Source organism: Amblyraja radiata, chromosome 43 (assembly GCF_010909765.2).
Source record: "Amblyraja radiata isolate CabotCenter1 chromosome 43, sAmbRad1.1.pri, whole genome shotgun sequence".
Lineage (NCBI taxonomy): Eukaryota > Metazoa > Chordata > Chondrichthyes > Rajiformes > Rajidae > Amblyraja > Amblyraja radiata.
Window position 1 is genome coordinate 1,306,375 of NC_045998.1, and position 16,454 is coordinate 1,322,828.

Here is a 16,454-nt window from a genome sequence, read left to right on the forward strand (position 1 = left end):
GTGACGTTTCACACAGATGGTGCCTGATCCGCTGAGTTACTCCAGCACTCTGTGTCTTTCCTTGGTATAAAGCAGCATCTGCAGTTCCTTGTCTGTACTCCCATGCACGTCCACAGGATGGCACTGACTGCAGTCTCTGCACTGCTCCACAGTTCAAGTCAATGCAAACTTTACAAACTTTAGATTTTACCTTAGAATTTAAAGATACAGCACGCAAACAGGCCCTTTGGCCCACCGAGTCCGTGCCGACCAGCGATCACCCCATACACTAGCTCTATCCTGCACACACAAGGGGTAATTTATAGAAGCCAATTTATCTACAAACTTGCACGTCTTTGGGATGTGGGAGGAAACCGGAGCACCCGGGGAAAACCCATGTGGTCACAGGGAGAATGTGCTAACTCCACATGGACAGCACCCGAGGTCAGGATGGAACCCGGGTCTCTGGCGCTGTGCCCTGAGGTGGCAGTGGCCTGGCAGTCAGGGGAGGGGAATCGAGGACCAGAGGACATGGGTTTACAGTGAGAGAGGGGGAGGATTTAATAGGAACCTGAGGGGCAACCTATCCACACAGAGGCTGGTGGGTGTGTGGAACGAGCTGCCGGAGGAGGTGGTTGAGGCAGGGACTATCACAATGTTTAAGAAACATTTGGACAGGTACATGGATAGGACAGGACTAGATGGTTCTGGGCCAAGGGGGAAACTGGCTGCATCTTCAAAGGCAACGAGGGGGTGAAGGAAGTATGTTTAGAGGTGAAGTTTGTATACAGTTCCAGACCAGTATTCCCACACACCTTCTCTGTAACCACTTCATGTTATATGTCAAGAGGCTTTGTAAACAAAAACATGACGAGTGTTTGTTGGCGCTGGGCCTGTACTCACTGGAGTTTAGAAGAATGAGGAGGGGACCTCATTGAAACGTACAGAATAGTAAAAGGCTTGGATCGAGTGGATGTGGAGAGGATGTTTCCACTAGTGGGAGAGTCTAGGACTAGAGGTCAAACTCGATGTTCGCATTTATTTCAAGAGGGCTAGAGTACAAAAACAGATTAATTTTCACTTCTCTCCAGACATGCTGCCCGACCCACTGAATTTCTCCAGCATTTTGTGTCTATTTTATGAACTAAAGACTAGTACGGGCAGGCAAGGGCAATGAAAGAAAGGTGGAGCCCACAATAGTCAAGTGTTGTCACGAGTTTGAACTTGAGTTGAGTTTATCGTTATATAACAAGAATGAACACTTGGCAACTCAGTCAGTGCATACGTGGTCACTCGTTACAAACTTAGTGTATTGTATGTAAAGCAACGAATATGGCTATGCCGGGGTACAGGTGACTATCATCTGCCATCACCTGCTGCTGCATTTCCCCGTCACTCCAGCCTGTGGTTCTCAGATGCAACAAAGTCTTGATTCTAGATCTCCAATTGTCCAGTCCTCTTCTCTTCCCCATCTCCCCCATTATCTGTCTCTTTCTCTCGGGCAGTGTTTGTATTAACTTGCCACATCTGGTCCAATTCCTCCCCCTCACACTATAATCAGGTTCCGTCCCCAAATGTTCAAGTTCAAGTTCAAGTGAGTTTATTGTCATGTGTCCCTGTATAGGACAATGAAATTCTTGCTTTGCTTAAGCACACAGAAAATAGTAGGCATTTACTACAAAACAGATAAATGTGTCCATATACCATGATATAAATATATACACACATGAATAAATAAACTGATAAAGTGCAAATAACAGAAAGTGGTTATTAATAATCAGAGTTTTGTCCGAGCCAGGTTTAATAGCCTGATGGCTGTGGGGAAGTAACTATTCCTGAACCTGGTTGTTGCAGTCTTCAGGCTCCTGTACCTTCTACCTGAAGGTAGCAGGGAGATGAGTGTGTGGCCAGGATGGTGTGGGTCTTTGATGATACTGCCAGCCTTTTTGAGGCAGCGACTGCGATAAATCCCTTCGATGGAAGGAAGGTCAGAGCGGATGATGGACTGGGCAGTGTTTACTACTTTTTGTAGTCTTTTCCTCTACATGGGCGCTCAAGTTGCCGAACCAAGCCACGATGCAACCGGTCAGTATGCTCTCGACTGTGCACCTGTAGAAGTTAGAGAGAGTCTTCCTTGACAATCCGACTCTCCGTAATCTTCTCAGGAAGTAGAGGCGCTGATGAGCTTTTTTGATAATTGCGTTAGTGTTCTCGGACCAGGAAAGATCTTCAGAGATGTGCACGCCCAGGAATTTGAAATTCTTGACCCTTTCAACCATCAACCCGCTGATATAAATGGGGCTGTGGGTCCCCCTCCTACTCCTTCCAAAGTCCACAATCAGTTCCTTGGTTTTGCTGGTGTTGAGGGCCAGGTTATTGTGCTGGCACAATATGGACAGTTGCTCGATCTCTCTTCTGTATTCTGACTCATCCCCATCAGTGATACGTCCCACAACAGTGGTGTCGTCAGCGAACTTGATGATAGAGTTCGCACTGTGGTTCGCTACGCAATCATGGGTATAGAGTGAGTACAGCAGGGGGCTGAGCACGCAGCCTTGAGGTGCTCCCGTGCTGATTGTTATCGAGGCTGACACATTTCCACCTATACGAACAGACTGTGGTCTGTGAATAAGGAAGTCGAGGGATTGCAGAGGGATGCGCAGAGACCCAGTTCTGCGAGTTTGGTAACCAGCTTGGAGGGGATGATTATATTAAATGCCGAGCTGTAATCAATGAATAACAGCCTGACATATGTGTTTTTGTTGTCCAAATGGTCCAGAGTGGAGTGGAGGGCCAGCGAGATCGCATCCACCGTTGATCTGTTGTGGCGGTAAGCGAACTGCAGTGGGTCCAGGTTTTTGTCGAGGTAGGAGTTGATTTGCTCCATGATCAACCTCTCAAAGCACTTCATCACCACAGGCGTTAGTGCCACTGGTCGATAGTCATTGAGGCACGTCACGTTACTCTTCTTGGGCACTGGTATAATTGATGCCCTTTTAAAGCAGGTTGGGGATCTCAGAACTCAGAAGTGAGAGGTTGAAAATGTCCGTAAAAACTTCCGCCAGTTGGTCCGCACAGGTTTTTAGAACACGACCGGGTATACCATCAAGACCAGGTGCTTTTCGGGGGTTCACCCCTCTGAAGGATTTCCTGACATCGGCCTCTGTGACTGAGACTGTGAATGTCACCTATCCCCCCCCCCCCCTATCACCTATCTCCTCTCCTCTCCTCTCCTCTCCTCTCCTCTCCTCTCCTCTCCTCTCCTCTTCCTCTCCTCTACTCTCCTCTCCTCCTCTCCGCTCCTCTCTTCTCCTCCTCTCCTCTCCTCCTCTCTATCCTCTCTCTCCTCTCCTCATCCTCTCCTCGCTCCTCTCCTCTCCTCCCTGCCCTCTCCTCTTCCTCGCCTCATCCTCACATCCCATCGTTCTCCTCCTACTCGCTCCTCTCTCCTGCTCTCTCCTCCCTCTCCCTCCTCTCCTCTCCTCTCCTCTCCTCTCCTCTCCTCTACTCTCCTCTCCTCTCCTCCCCTCCCCTCCCCACCCCTCCTCTCTCCTATCCTCTCCTCCCCTCTCCTCTCCTCCCCTACCCTCTATCCTCTCCTCTCCTCTCCTCCCCCTCCCACCATCCTCATCTCCTCCCCTCTCTCTCCCCTCAATCTCCCTTCTTTCTCCGCCTCCTCACTTCCCTCCCCTCCCCCCCCGTCCCCTGCCCCTCTCCTCGCCCTCCTCCCCTCCCCTCACCTCTCCTCACCTGCACCCTCGAACCCCTCCCCATCCGCCTCGGTGCGGGCGCCTCCCTCCCCTCCCCTCCCCTCTCCTCTCCACACCTCTCCTCTCCTCTCCTCTCCTCCCCCCTCTCCTCCCCTCCCCTCTCCTCTCCACACCTCTCCTCTCTCCTCACCTCTTCACCCCGCCCAACGCTCCCCGTCCTGTCCCCTCCGTCTTCCCCTCCCCATCCCTCGGGCAGAGCTGCTGCCTCACAGCGCCACAGACCCAGGTTCGATCCTGACTACCGGCGTTGTCTGTATGGAGTTTGCACGTTCTCCCTGTGACCGCGTGGATTTTCCCCGGGTGCTCCGGTTTCCTTCCGCACTCCAAAGGTTTGTAGTTTAATTGACGGTATAATTGTAAATTGTCCCCAGTTGTGAGTAGGATAGTGTTAGCGTGCGGGGATCGCTGGTCAGCACGTACTCGGTGGGCCCAAGGGCCTGTTACCGTGCTGTCTCTCTAAACTAAATTAAACTAGAATATATGTGAAGGAAGGAACTGCAGATGCTGGTTTAAACCAAAGATTAACACAAAATACTGGAGTAACTGGAAAATAACTCGTCACTCCTCTGTCCACGGAGCCCCCCTAAAGCTACTCTCAGACAATGGACCTCAGTTCTTCAGTCAGCTCTTCAGGAATTTCGTGAAACGCTGGGACTTTCACCACATCACCAGCAGCCCCGAGTACCCGCAGTCCAACGGCCTGGCCGTGCAGGCGGTAAAAAGTGCAAACAAACTTATGGAACGCTCACACAGGGCCGACTCTGATGTTTATCTCGACTTATTCAACGTACGGAATATCGTCTGTGGCCCTCTCCTGGGATCTGCAGCCGAACGGCTCATGTCACGGGGAACCCGCTCCATCCTGCCTATGGCCAAGCAACTACTAGAACCACATGTTCACCGTCAGTTATCCAATCCCAGCTCCAACGCCGCCGCGAAATACAAAGAAAATACTACGATAAAACCGGCTCTCCGCTTCAACCGCTCAACAAGGGACAGGTTGTCCACTTGTGGTCACTTCATGGTTACGACCACCTCGGTCTCATTCTGGTGTCCACCACGGAACCACGCTCGGTCATGATCACATTTAATGGCGGTACTGGCTCGAAGGGCCGAATGGCCTCTACTCCTGCACCTATTGTCTATTGTGCATATCCTGTTTAGTTTATGTGCTCTCAGAACCAGTACAATAATAGATACCGCACCATATGCTCGTGTTTCATATTTGCTCCACTAACCACCATATATGCTTCCTTAAGAGGAAGGATATAGATTAACCCTTATTAAACCATGCCATTTATACCCTTCACTACACAAATGTGCATGCCATCCTTTTAAGAGCACTACAGTAATCACACAAGGTCTCTCTCTCTCTCCCGGGACCAGTTGGCAAGCGAGACGCATGCAACACTAACTGTTGATTATGCTCAAGTATACTGGATGTAATCAAGTTGGACTCTATCATGATCGTGTTCTATTCATTGAGCCACCAATAAACACTGACATAGATAGAAAATTGGTCGGCACACAGGAAACAGAGTAGGGATAAACGGGTCCCTTTCAGAATGGCAGGCAGTGACTAGTGGGGTACCGCAAGGCTCGGTGCTGGGACCGCAGCTATTTACAATATACATTAATCATTTAGCTGAAGGGATTCAAAGTAACATTAGCAAATTTGCAGATGACACAAAGCTGGGTGGCAGTGTGAACTGTGAGGAGAATGCTATGAGAATGCAGGGTGAATTGGACAGGTTGGGCAGATACATGGCAGATGCAGTGTAATGTGGATAAATGTGAGGTTATCCACTTTGGTGGCAAGAACATGAAGGCAGATTATTATCTGAATGGTGTTAAATTGGGAAAAGGGGAATTACAAAGAGATCTAGGAGTCCTTGTTCATCATTCCATCATTACTCCAGCAGTTTGTGTCTGTCTAGAGACTTACGAACATGCAACAAAGAAACAGGTGGCCATTCAGCCCACCCGAGACTATCCCACAATTCAGGACAATCATGGCTGACCGCTCCCCAAGCATTGTCAATTTGTGATGAAGCAGAGACATTACCGCAGGTGAGGGGGCAGATTGAGTTTAGTTTATTGTCACGTGTGCCGAGGCTTTATGTTGCTTGCTATCCAGTCCGTGAAAAGATTATACATGATTATCCAGCTTTTTGTGACCATACATGATTACAATCGAGCCATCCACAGTGTACAGATGCAGGATAAAGGGAATAACGTTTAGTGCAAGGTAAAGTCCAGTAAAGTCCGAATAAAGATAGTCCGAGGGTCACCAATGAGGTAGATGGGAGGTCAGGACTGCTCTAGAGTTGGTGAGAGGATGGTTCAGTGTTCAACAGCCGGGAAGAAACTGTCCCTGAATTTGGAGGTGTGTGTGTGTGTGCGTATTCACACTTCTGTACCTCTTGCCCGATGGGAGAGGGGAGAAGATGGAGTGACCGAGGTCCTTGATTATGCTGCTAGCCTTGCCGAGGCAGCGTGAGATGTACTGGGACGCTAAAAGACACTTGGACAAAAGGACAAACACACTTTTGTACCTCTTGCTCGATGGGAGTGGGGAGAAGGGGGAGTAACCGGCACTCCCACTTGCCCACATTTTGCCCATATCCCTCTCAACCTTTCATAAGTCATAGGAGCAGAATTAGGCCATTTGGCCCATCGAGTCTACTACCTATCCACTTTGCCTTGCACTTGGTGTTTTGAATCAAGTTATTGTCTGTGCTTCCTTGCATTTCCACACGTCTGCGGCATTCTGATTGTCCCCACCCGAAACGTCACCTATCTATGTTCTCCACAAATGCTGCCTGACCGGTTGAGTTACTCCACCACTCTGTGAAACATCACCTATCCATGTTCTCCACAGATGCTGCCTGACCCGCTGAGTTACTCCAGCACTCTGTGAAACATCACCTATCCATGTTCACCACAGATACTGCCTGACCCGCTGAGTTACTCCAGCACTCTGTGAAACATCACCTATCCATGTTCACCACAGATACTGCCTGACCCGCTGAGTTACTCTAGCACTCTGTGAAACGTCACCTATCCATGTTCACCACAGATACTGCCTGACCCGCTGAGTTACTCCAGCACTCTGCGAAATGTCACCAATCCATGTTCTCCACAGATACTGCCAGACCCGCTGAGTTACTCCAGCACTCTGTCTTTTTTGGACAGGTGTATGGAGTGGAAGTTTTGGAGGAATATGGACCACGCAAGAACAATGGGACTAGCATCGATGGGGCAAGGTGGCTGGCATGGAGCAGTTGGGCCAAAGGGCCTGTTTCCATGCCGTGTGACTCTGTGATTCATGTTTCACAAACCTTTTAAGCAGCAAGCGACTAGATGTGGTTGTTTGTGAATCTACATCAGGCACTGTATTGTACCCTGCTGGTTGGTCGTATCGATTGAGTATTCTCTCCATGTGTTCAATAGACAATAGACAATAGGTGCAGGAGTAGGCCATTCGGCTCTTCGAGCCAGCACCGCCATTCAAAGTGATCATGGCTGATCATCCACAATCAGTATCCCGTTCCTGCCTTCTCTCCATATCCCTTAACTCCGCTATCCCAAAGAGCTCTATCTAACTCCCTATTGAAAGCATCCACAGAACCGGCCTCCACCGGCAGAGAATTGCACACACTCACAACTCTCTGTGTGAAAAAGTTTTTCCTCATCTCCATTCTAAATGGCTTACCCCTTATTATTAAACTATGGCCTCTGGTTCTGGACTCCCCAACATTGGGAACATGTTTCCTGCCTCTAGCATGTCCAAACTCTTAATAATCTTACAAGATTCAATAAGATACCCTCTCATCCTTCTAAATTCCAGTGCATACAAGCCCAGCCGCTGCAATCTACCAACATATGACAGTCCCGCCATCGCGGGAATCAACCTTGTGAACCTACGCTGCAATCCCCCAATGACAAGAATGTCCTTCCTCAAGTTTGGAGACGAAAACTGCACACAATACTCCAGGTGTGGTCTCACTAGGGGCCTGTACAACTGCAGAAGGACCTCTTTGCTCCTATACGCAACTCCTCTTGTTATGAAGGCCAACATGCCATTAGCTTTCTTTGCTGCCTGCTGTACCTGCATGCTTACTTTCAGTGACTGTTCTATATGTTCTATAGTTCTATAGACTCAGGATCAGTTCCTGTGGATTGTAGGGTAGCTAATGTTATCCCACTTTTTAAGAAAGACTGGAGAGAGAAAACAGGGAATTATAGACCAGTTAGCCTGACATCGGTGGTGGGGAAGATGCTGGAGTCAATTATAAAAGATGATATAGCCGCACATTTGGATAGCAGTAACAGGATCGGTCCGAGTCAGCATGGATTTACGAAGGGAAAATCATGCTTGACTAATCTTCTGGAATTTTTTGAGGATGTAACTAGGAAAATGGACAAGGGAGAGCCAGTGGATGTAGTGTACCTGGACTTTCAGAAAGCATTTGATAAGGTCCCACATAGGAGATTAGTGCACAAAATTAGGGCACATGGGGTAGAGTGCTGACATGGATAGAGAAGTGGTTGGCAGACAGGAAACAAAGAGTAGGGATTAACGGGTTCCTTTCAGAATGGCAGGCAGTGACGTGTGGGGTACCGCAAGGCTCGGTGCTGGAACTGCAGCTATTTACAATATACATCAATGATTTAGATGAAGGGATTCAAAGTAACATTAGCAAATTTGCAGATGACACAAAACAGGATGGCAGTGTGAACTGTGAGGAGGATGCTATGAGAATGTCCAGTCCTCCTCTCTTCCCCATCTCCCCCATTATCTGTCCCTTTCTCTCGGGCAGTGTTTGTATTAACTTGCCACATCTGGTCCAATTCCTCCCCCTCACACTATAATCAGGTTCCGTCCCCAAATGTCACCTATCCCCCCCCTCTGTCTGAGCTGCCGGGGAGATTCAGCACCCACCTCATTGCTGGCGCTGCCTGTTCGCCGCTCCGCTGCCGGCAGCCGCGCTCTCCTCTCCTCCCTTCTCTCCTCTCCTCTCCTCTCCTCCCTTCTCCCCTCCCCTCTCCACACCTCCCCTCCCCTCTCCTCCCCTCCCCTCTCCACACCTCCCCTCCCCTCTCCTCACCTCCCCTCTCCACACCTCTCCTCTCCACACCTCTCCTCTCCTCTCCTCTCCTCACCTCTTCACCCCGCCCAACGCTCCCCGTCCTGTCCCCTCCGTCTTCCCCTCCCCATCCCTCGGGCAGAGCTGCTGCCTCACAGCGCCACAGACCCAGGTTCGATCCTGACTACCGGCGCTGTCTGTATGGAGTTTGCACGTTCTCCCTGTGACCGCGTGGATTTTCTCCGGGTGCTCCGGTTTCCTTCCGCACTCCAAAGACGTGCAGGTTTGTAGGTTAATTGACGGTATAATTGTAAATTGTCCCCAGTTGTGAGTAGGATAGTGTTAGCGTGCGGGGATCGCTGGTCAGCACGTACTCGGTGGGCCCAAGGGCCTGTTACCGTGCTGTCTCTCTAAACTAAATTAAACTAGAATATATGTGAAGGAAGGAACTGCAGATGCTGGTTTAAACCAAAGATTAACACAAAATACTGGAGTAACTGGAAAATAACTCGTCACTCCTCTGTCCACGGAGCCCCCCTAAAGCTACTCTCAGACAATGGACCTCAGTTCTCCAGTCAGCTCTTCAGGAATTTCGTGAAACGCTGGGACTTTCACCACATCACCAGCAGCCCCGAGTACCCGCAGTCCAACGGCCTGGCCGTGCAGGCGGTAAAAAGTGCAAACAAACTTATGGAACGCTCACACAGGGCCGACTCTGATGTTTATCTCGACTTATTCAACGTACGGAATATCGTCTGTGGCCCTCTCCTGGGATCTGCAGCCGAACGGCTCATGTCACGGGGAACCCGCTCCATCCTGCCTATGGCCAAGCAACTACTAGAACCACATGTTCACCGTCAGTTATCCAATCCCAGCTCCAACGCCGCCGCGAAATACAAAGAAAATACTACGATAAACCGGCTCTCCGCTTCAACCGCTCAACAAGGGACAGGTTGTCCACTTGTGGTCACTTCATGGTTACGACCACCTCGGTCTCATTCTGGTGTCCACCACGGAACCACGCTCGGGCATGATCACATTTAATGGCGGTACTGGCTCGAAGGGCCGAATGGCCTCTACTCCTGCACCTATTGTCTATTGTGCATATCCTGTTTAGTTTATGTGCTCTCAGAACCAGTACAATAATAGATACCGCACCATATGCTCGTGTTTCATATTTGCTCCACTAACCACCATATATGCTTCCTTAAGAGGAAGGATATAGATTAACCCTTATTAAACCATGCCATTTATACCCTTCACTACACAAATGTGCATGCCATCCTTTTAAGAGCACTACAGTAATCACACAAGGTCTCTCTCTCTCTCCCGGGACCAGTTGGCAAGCGAGACGCATGCAACACTAACTGTTGATTATGCTCAAGTATACTGGATGTAATCAAGTTGGACTCTATCATGATCGTGTTCTATTCATTGAGCCACCAATAAACACTGACATGGATAGAAAATTGGTCGGCACACAGGAAACAGAGTAGGGATAAACGGGTCCCTTTCAGAATGGCAGGCAGTGACTAGTGGGGTACCGCAAGGCTCGGTGCTGGGACCGCAGCTATTTACAATATACATTAATCATTTTGCTGAAGGGATTCAAAGTAACATTAGCAAATTTGCAGATGACACAAAGCTGGGTGGCAGTGTGAACTGTGAGGAGAATGCTATGAGAATGCAGGGTGAATTGGACAGGTTGGGCAGATACATGGCAGATGCAGTGTAATGTGGATAAATGTGAGGTTATCCACTTTGGTGGCAAGAGCATGAAGGCAGATTATTATCTGAATGGTGTTAAATTGGGAAAAGGGGAATTACAAAGAGATCTAGGAGTCCTTGTTCATCACTCCATCATTACTCCAGCAGTTTGTGTCTGTCTAGAGACTTACGAACATGCAACAAAGAAACAGGTGGCCATTCAGCCCACCCGAGACTATCCCACAATTCAGGACAATCATGGCTGACCGCTCCCCAAGCATTGTCAATTTGTGATGAAGCAGAGACATTACCGCAGGTGAGGGGGCAGATTGAGTTTAGTTTATTGTCACGTGTGCCGAGGCTTTATGTTGCTTGCTATCCAGTCCGTGAAAAGATTATACATGATTATCCAGCTTTTTGTGACCATACATGATTACAATCGAGCCATCCACAGTGTACAGATGCAGGATAAAGGGAATAACGTTTAGTGCAAGGTAAAGTCCAGTAAAGTCCGAATAAAGATAGTCCGAGGGTCACCAATGAGGTAGATGGGAGGTCAGGACTGCTCTAGAGTTGGTGAGAGGATGGTTCAGTGTTCAACAGCCGGGAAGAAACTGTCCCTGAATCTGGAGGTGTGTGTGTGTGTGCGTATTCACACTTCTGTACCTCTTGCCCGATGGGAGAGGGGAGAAGATGGAGTGACCGAGGTCCTTGATTATGCTGCTAGCCTTGCCGAGGCAGCGTGAGATGTACTGGGACGCTAAAAGACACTTGGACAAAAGGACAAACACACTTTTGTACCTCTTGCTCGATGGGAGTGGGGAGAAGGGGGAGTAACCGGCACTCCCACTTGCCCACATTTTGCCCATATCCCTCTCAACCTTTCATAAGTCATAGGAGCAGAATTAGGCCATTTGGCCCATCGAGTCTACTACCTATCCACTTTGCCTTGCACTTGGTGTTTTGAATCAAGTTATTGTCTGTACTTCCTTGCATTTCCACACGTCTGCGGCATTCTGATTGTCCCCACCCGAAACGTCACCTATCTATGTTCTCCACAGATGCTGCCTGACCCGCTGAGTTACTCCAGCACTCTGTGAAACGTCACCTATCCATGTTCACCACAGATACTGCCTGACCCGCTGAGTTACTCCAGCACTCTGTGAAACATCACCTATCCATGTTCACCACAGATACTGCCTGACCCGCTGAGTTACTCTAGCACTCTGTGAAATGTCACCTATCCATGTTCACCACAGATACTGCCTGACCCGCTGAGTTACTCCAGCACTCTGTGAAATGTCACCAATCCATGTTCTCCACAGATACTGCCAGACCCGCTGAGTTACTCCAGCACTCTGACTTTTTTGGACAGGTGTATGGAGTGGAAGTTTTGGAGGAATATGGACCACGCAAGAACAATGGGACTAGCATCGATGGGGCAAGGTGGCTGGCATGGAGCAGTTGGGCCAAAGGGCCTGTTTCCATGCCGTGTGACTCTGTGATTCATGTTTCACAAACCTTTTAAGCAGCAAGCGACTAGATGTGGTTGTTTGTGAATCTACATCAGGCACTGTATTGTACCCTGCTGGTTGGTCGTATCGATTGAGTATTCTCTCCATGTGTTCAATAGACAATAGACAATAGGTGCAGGAGTAGGCCATTCGGCTCTTCGAGCCAGCACCGCCATTCAAAGTGATCATGGCTGATCATCCACAATCAGTATCCCGTTCCTGCCTTCTCTCCATATCCCTTAACTCCGCTATCCCAAAGAGCTCTATCTAACTCCCTATTGAAAGCATCCACAGAACCGGCCTCCACCGGCAGAGAATTGCACACACTCACAACTCTCTGTGTGAAAAAGTTTTTCCTCATCTCCATTCTAAATGGCTTACCCCTTATTATTAAACTATGGCCTCTGGTTCTGGACTCCCCAACATTGGGAACATGTTTCCTGCCTCTAGCATGTCCAAACTCTTAATAATCTTACAAGATTCAATAAGATACCCTCTCATCCTTCTAAATTCCAGTGCATACAAGCCCAGCCGCTGCAATCTACCAACATATGACAGTCCCGCCATCGCGGGAATCAACCTTGTGAACCTACGCTGCAATCCCCCAATAACAAGAATGTCCTTCCTCAAGTTTGGAGACGAAAACTGCACACAATACTCCAGGTGTGGTCTCACTAGGGGCCTGTACAACTGCAGAAGGACCTCTTTGCTCCTATACGCAACTCCTCTTGTTATGAAGGCCAACATGCCATTAGCTTTCTTTGCTGCCTGCTGTACCTGCATGCTTACTTTCAGTGACTGTTCTATATGTTCTATAGTTCTATAGACTCAGGATCAGTTCCTGTGGATTGTAGGGTAGCTAATGTTATCCCACTTTTTAAGAAAGACTGGAGAGAGAAAACAGGGAATTATAGACCAGTTAGCCTGACATTGGTGGTGGGGAAGATGCTGGAGTCAATTATAAAAGATGATATAGCCGCACATTTGGATAGCAGTAACAGGATCGGTCCGAGTCAGCATGGATTTACGAAGGGAAAATCATGCTTGACTAATCTTCTGGAATTTTTTGAGGATGTAACTAGGAAAATGGACAAGGGAGAGCCAGTGGATGTAGTGTACCTGGACTTTCAGAAAGCATTTGATAAGGTCCCACATAGGAGATTAGTGCACAAAATTAGGGCACATGGGGTAGAGTGCTGACATGGATAGAGAAGTGGTTGGCAGACAGGAAACAAAGAGTAGGGATTAACGGGTTCCTTTCAGAATGGCAGGCAGTGACTAGTGGGGTACCGCAAGGCTCGGTGCTGGAACTGCAGCTATTTACAATATACATCAATGATTTAGATGAAGGGATTCAAAGTAACATTAGCAAATTTGCAGATGACACAAAACAGGATGGCAGTGTGAACTGTGAGGAGGATGCTATGAGAATGTCCAGTCCTCCTCTCTTCCCCATCTCCCCCATTATCTGTCCCTTTCTCTCGGGCAGTGTTTGTATTAACTTGCCACATCTGGTCCAATTCCTCCCCCTCACACTATAATCAGGTTCCGTCCCCAAATGTCACCTATCCCCCCCCTCTGTCTGAGCTGCCGGGGAGATTCAGCACCCACCTCATTGCCGGCGCTGCCTGTTCGCCGCTCCGCTGCCGGCAGCCGCGCTCTCCTCTCCTCCCTTCTCTCCTCTCCTCTCCTCTCCTCTCCTCCCTTCTCTCCTCACCTCCCCTCTCCTCCCCTCCCCTCTCCACACCTCCCCTCCCCTCTCCACACCTCTCCTCTCCACACCTCTCCTCTCCTCTCCTCTCCTCACCTCTTCACCCCGCCCAACGCTCCCCGTCCTGTCCCCTCCGTCTTCCCCTCCCCATCCCTCGGGCAGAGCTGCTGCCTCACAGCGCCACAGACCCAGGTTCGATCCTGACTACCGGCGCTGTCTGTATGGAGTTTGCACGTTCTCCCTGTGACCGCGTGGATTTTCTCCGGGTGCTCCGGTTTCCTTCCGCACTCCAAAGACGTGCAGGTTTGTAGGTTAATTGACGGTATAATTGTAAATTGTCCCCAGTTGTGAGTAGGATAGTGTTAGCGTGCGGGGATCGCTGGTCAGCACGTACTCGGTGGGCCCAAGGGCCTGTTACCGTGCTGTCTCTCTAAACTAAATTAAACTAGAATATATGTGAAGGAAGGAACTGCAGATGCTGGTTTAAACCAAAGATTAACACAAAATACTGGAGTAACTGGAAAATAACTCGTCACTCCTCTGTCCACGGAGCCCCCCTAAAGCTACTCTCAGACAATGGACCTCAGTTCTTCAGTCAGCTCTTCAGGAATTTCGTGAAACGCTGGGACTTTCACCACATCACCAGCAGCCCCGAGTACCCGCAGTCCAACGGCCTGGCCGTGCAGGCGGTAAAAAGTGCAAACAAACTTATGGAACGCTCACACAGGGCCGACTCTGATGTTTATCTCGATTTATTCAACGTACGGAATATCGTCTGTGGCCCTCTCCTGGGATCTGCAGCCGAACGGCTCATGTCACGGGGAACCCGCTCCATCCTGCCTATGGCCAAGCAACTACTAGAACCACATGTTCACCGTCAGTTATCCAATCCCAGCTCCAACGCCGCCGCGAAATACAAAGAAAATACTACGATAAAACCGGCTCTCCGCTTCAACCGCTCAACAAGGGACAGGTTATCCACTTGTGGTCACTCCATGGTTACGACCACCTCGGGCTCATTCTGGTGTCCACCACGGAACCACGCTCGGTCATGATCACATTTAATGGCGGTACTGGCTCGAAGGGCCGAATGGCCTCTACTCCTGCACCTATTGTCTATTGTGCATATCCTGTTTAATTTATGTGCTCTCAGAACCAGTACAATAATAGATACCGCACCATATGCTCGTGTTTCATATTTGCTCCACTAACCACCATATATGCTTCCTTAAGAGGAAGGATATAGATTAACCCTTATTAAACCATGCCATTTATACCCTTCACTACACAAATGTGCATGCCATCCTTTTAAGAGCACTATAGTAATCACACAAGGTCTCTCTCTCTCTCCCGGGACCAGTTGGCAAGCGAGACGCATGCAACACTAACTGTTGATTATGCTCAAGTATACTGGATGTAATCAAGTTGGACTCTATCATGATCGTGTTCTATTCATTGAGCCACCAATAAACACTGACATGGATAGAAAATTGGTCGGCACACAGGAAACAGAGTAGGGATAAACGGGTCCCTTTCAGAATGGCAGGCAGTGACTAGTGGGGTACCGCAAGGCTCGGTGCTGGGACCGCAGCTATTTACAATATACATTAATCATTTTGCTGAAGGGATTCAAAGTAACATTAGCAAATTTGCAGATGACACAAAGCTGGGTGGCAGTGTGAACTGTGAGGAGAATGCTATGAGAATGCAGGGTGAATTGGACAGGTTGGGCAGATACATGGCAGATGCAGTGTAATGTGGATAAATGTGAGGTTATCCACTTTGGTGGCAAGAACATGAAGGCAGATTATTATCTGAATGGTGTTAAATTGGGAAAAGGGGAATTACAAAGAGATCTAGGAGTCCTTGTTCATCACTCCATCATTACTCCAGCAGTTTGTGTCTGTCTAGAGACTTACGAACATGCAACAAAGAAACAGGTGGCCATTCAGCCCACCCGAGACTATCCCACAATTCAGGACAATCATGGCTGACCGCTCCCCAAGCATTGTCAATTTGTGATGAAGCAGAGACATTACCGCAGGTGAGGGGGCAGATTGAGTTTAGTTTATTGTCACGTGTGCCGAGGCTTTATGTTGCTTGCTATCCAGTCCGTGAAAAGATTATACATGATTATCCAGCTTTTTGTGACCATACATGATTACAATCGAGCCATCCACAGTGTACAGATGCAGGATAAAGGGAATAACGTTTAGTGCAAGGTAAAGTCCAGTAAAGTCCGAATAAAGATAGTCCGAGGGTCACCAATGAGGTAGATGGGAGATCAGGACTGCTCTAGAGTTGGTGAGAGGATGGTTCAGTGTTCAACAGCCGGGAAGAAACTGTCCCTGAATTTGGAGGTGTGTGTGTGTGTGCGTATTCACACTTCTGTACCTCATGCCCGATGGGAGAGGGGAGAAGATGGAGTGACCGAGGTCCTTGATTATGCTGCTAGCCTTGCCGAGGCAGCGTGAGATGTACTGGGACGCTAAAAGACACTTGGACAAAAGGACAAACACACTTTTGTACCTCTTGCTCGATGGGAGTGGGGAGAAGGGGGAGTACCCGGCACTCCCACTTGCCCACATTTTGCCCATATCCCTCTCAACCTTTCATAAGTCATAGGAGCAGAATTAGGCCATTTGGCCCATCGAGTCTACTACCTATCCACTTTGCCTTGCAC

General features: G+C 49.0%; 1 protein-coding gene across 1 annotated transcript in view; it reads right to left on the reverse strand.

Moving 5' to 3' along the window:
- The window catches only part of LOC116968066 (galactose-3-O-sulfotransferase 2-like), a 130,500-nt gene extending 116,750 nt beyond the window's left edge, over positions 1-13,750 (reverse strand). Inside the window, exon 1 of the mRNA XM_033014692.1 lies at positions 13,672-13,750. The gene's annotated coding sequence lies outside the window, so the exon portion shown is untranslated. The remainder of the gene's footprint in view (positions 1-13,671) is intronic.
- Between the last annotated feature and the right edge of the window lie 2,704 nt (positions 13,751-16,454).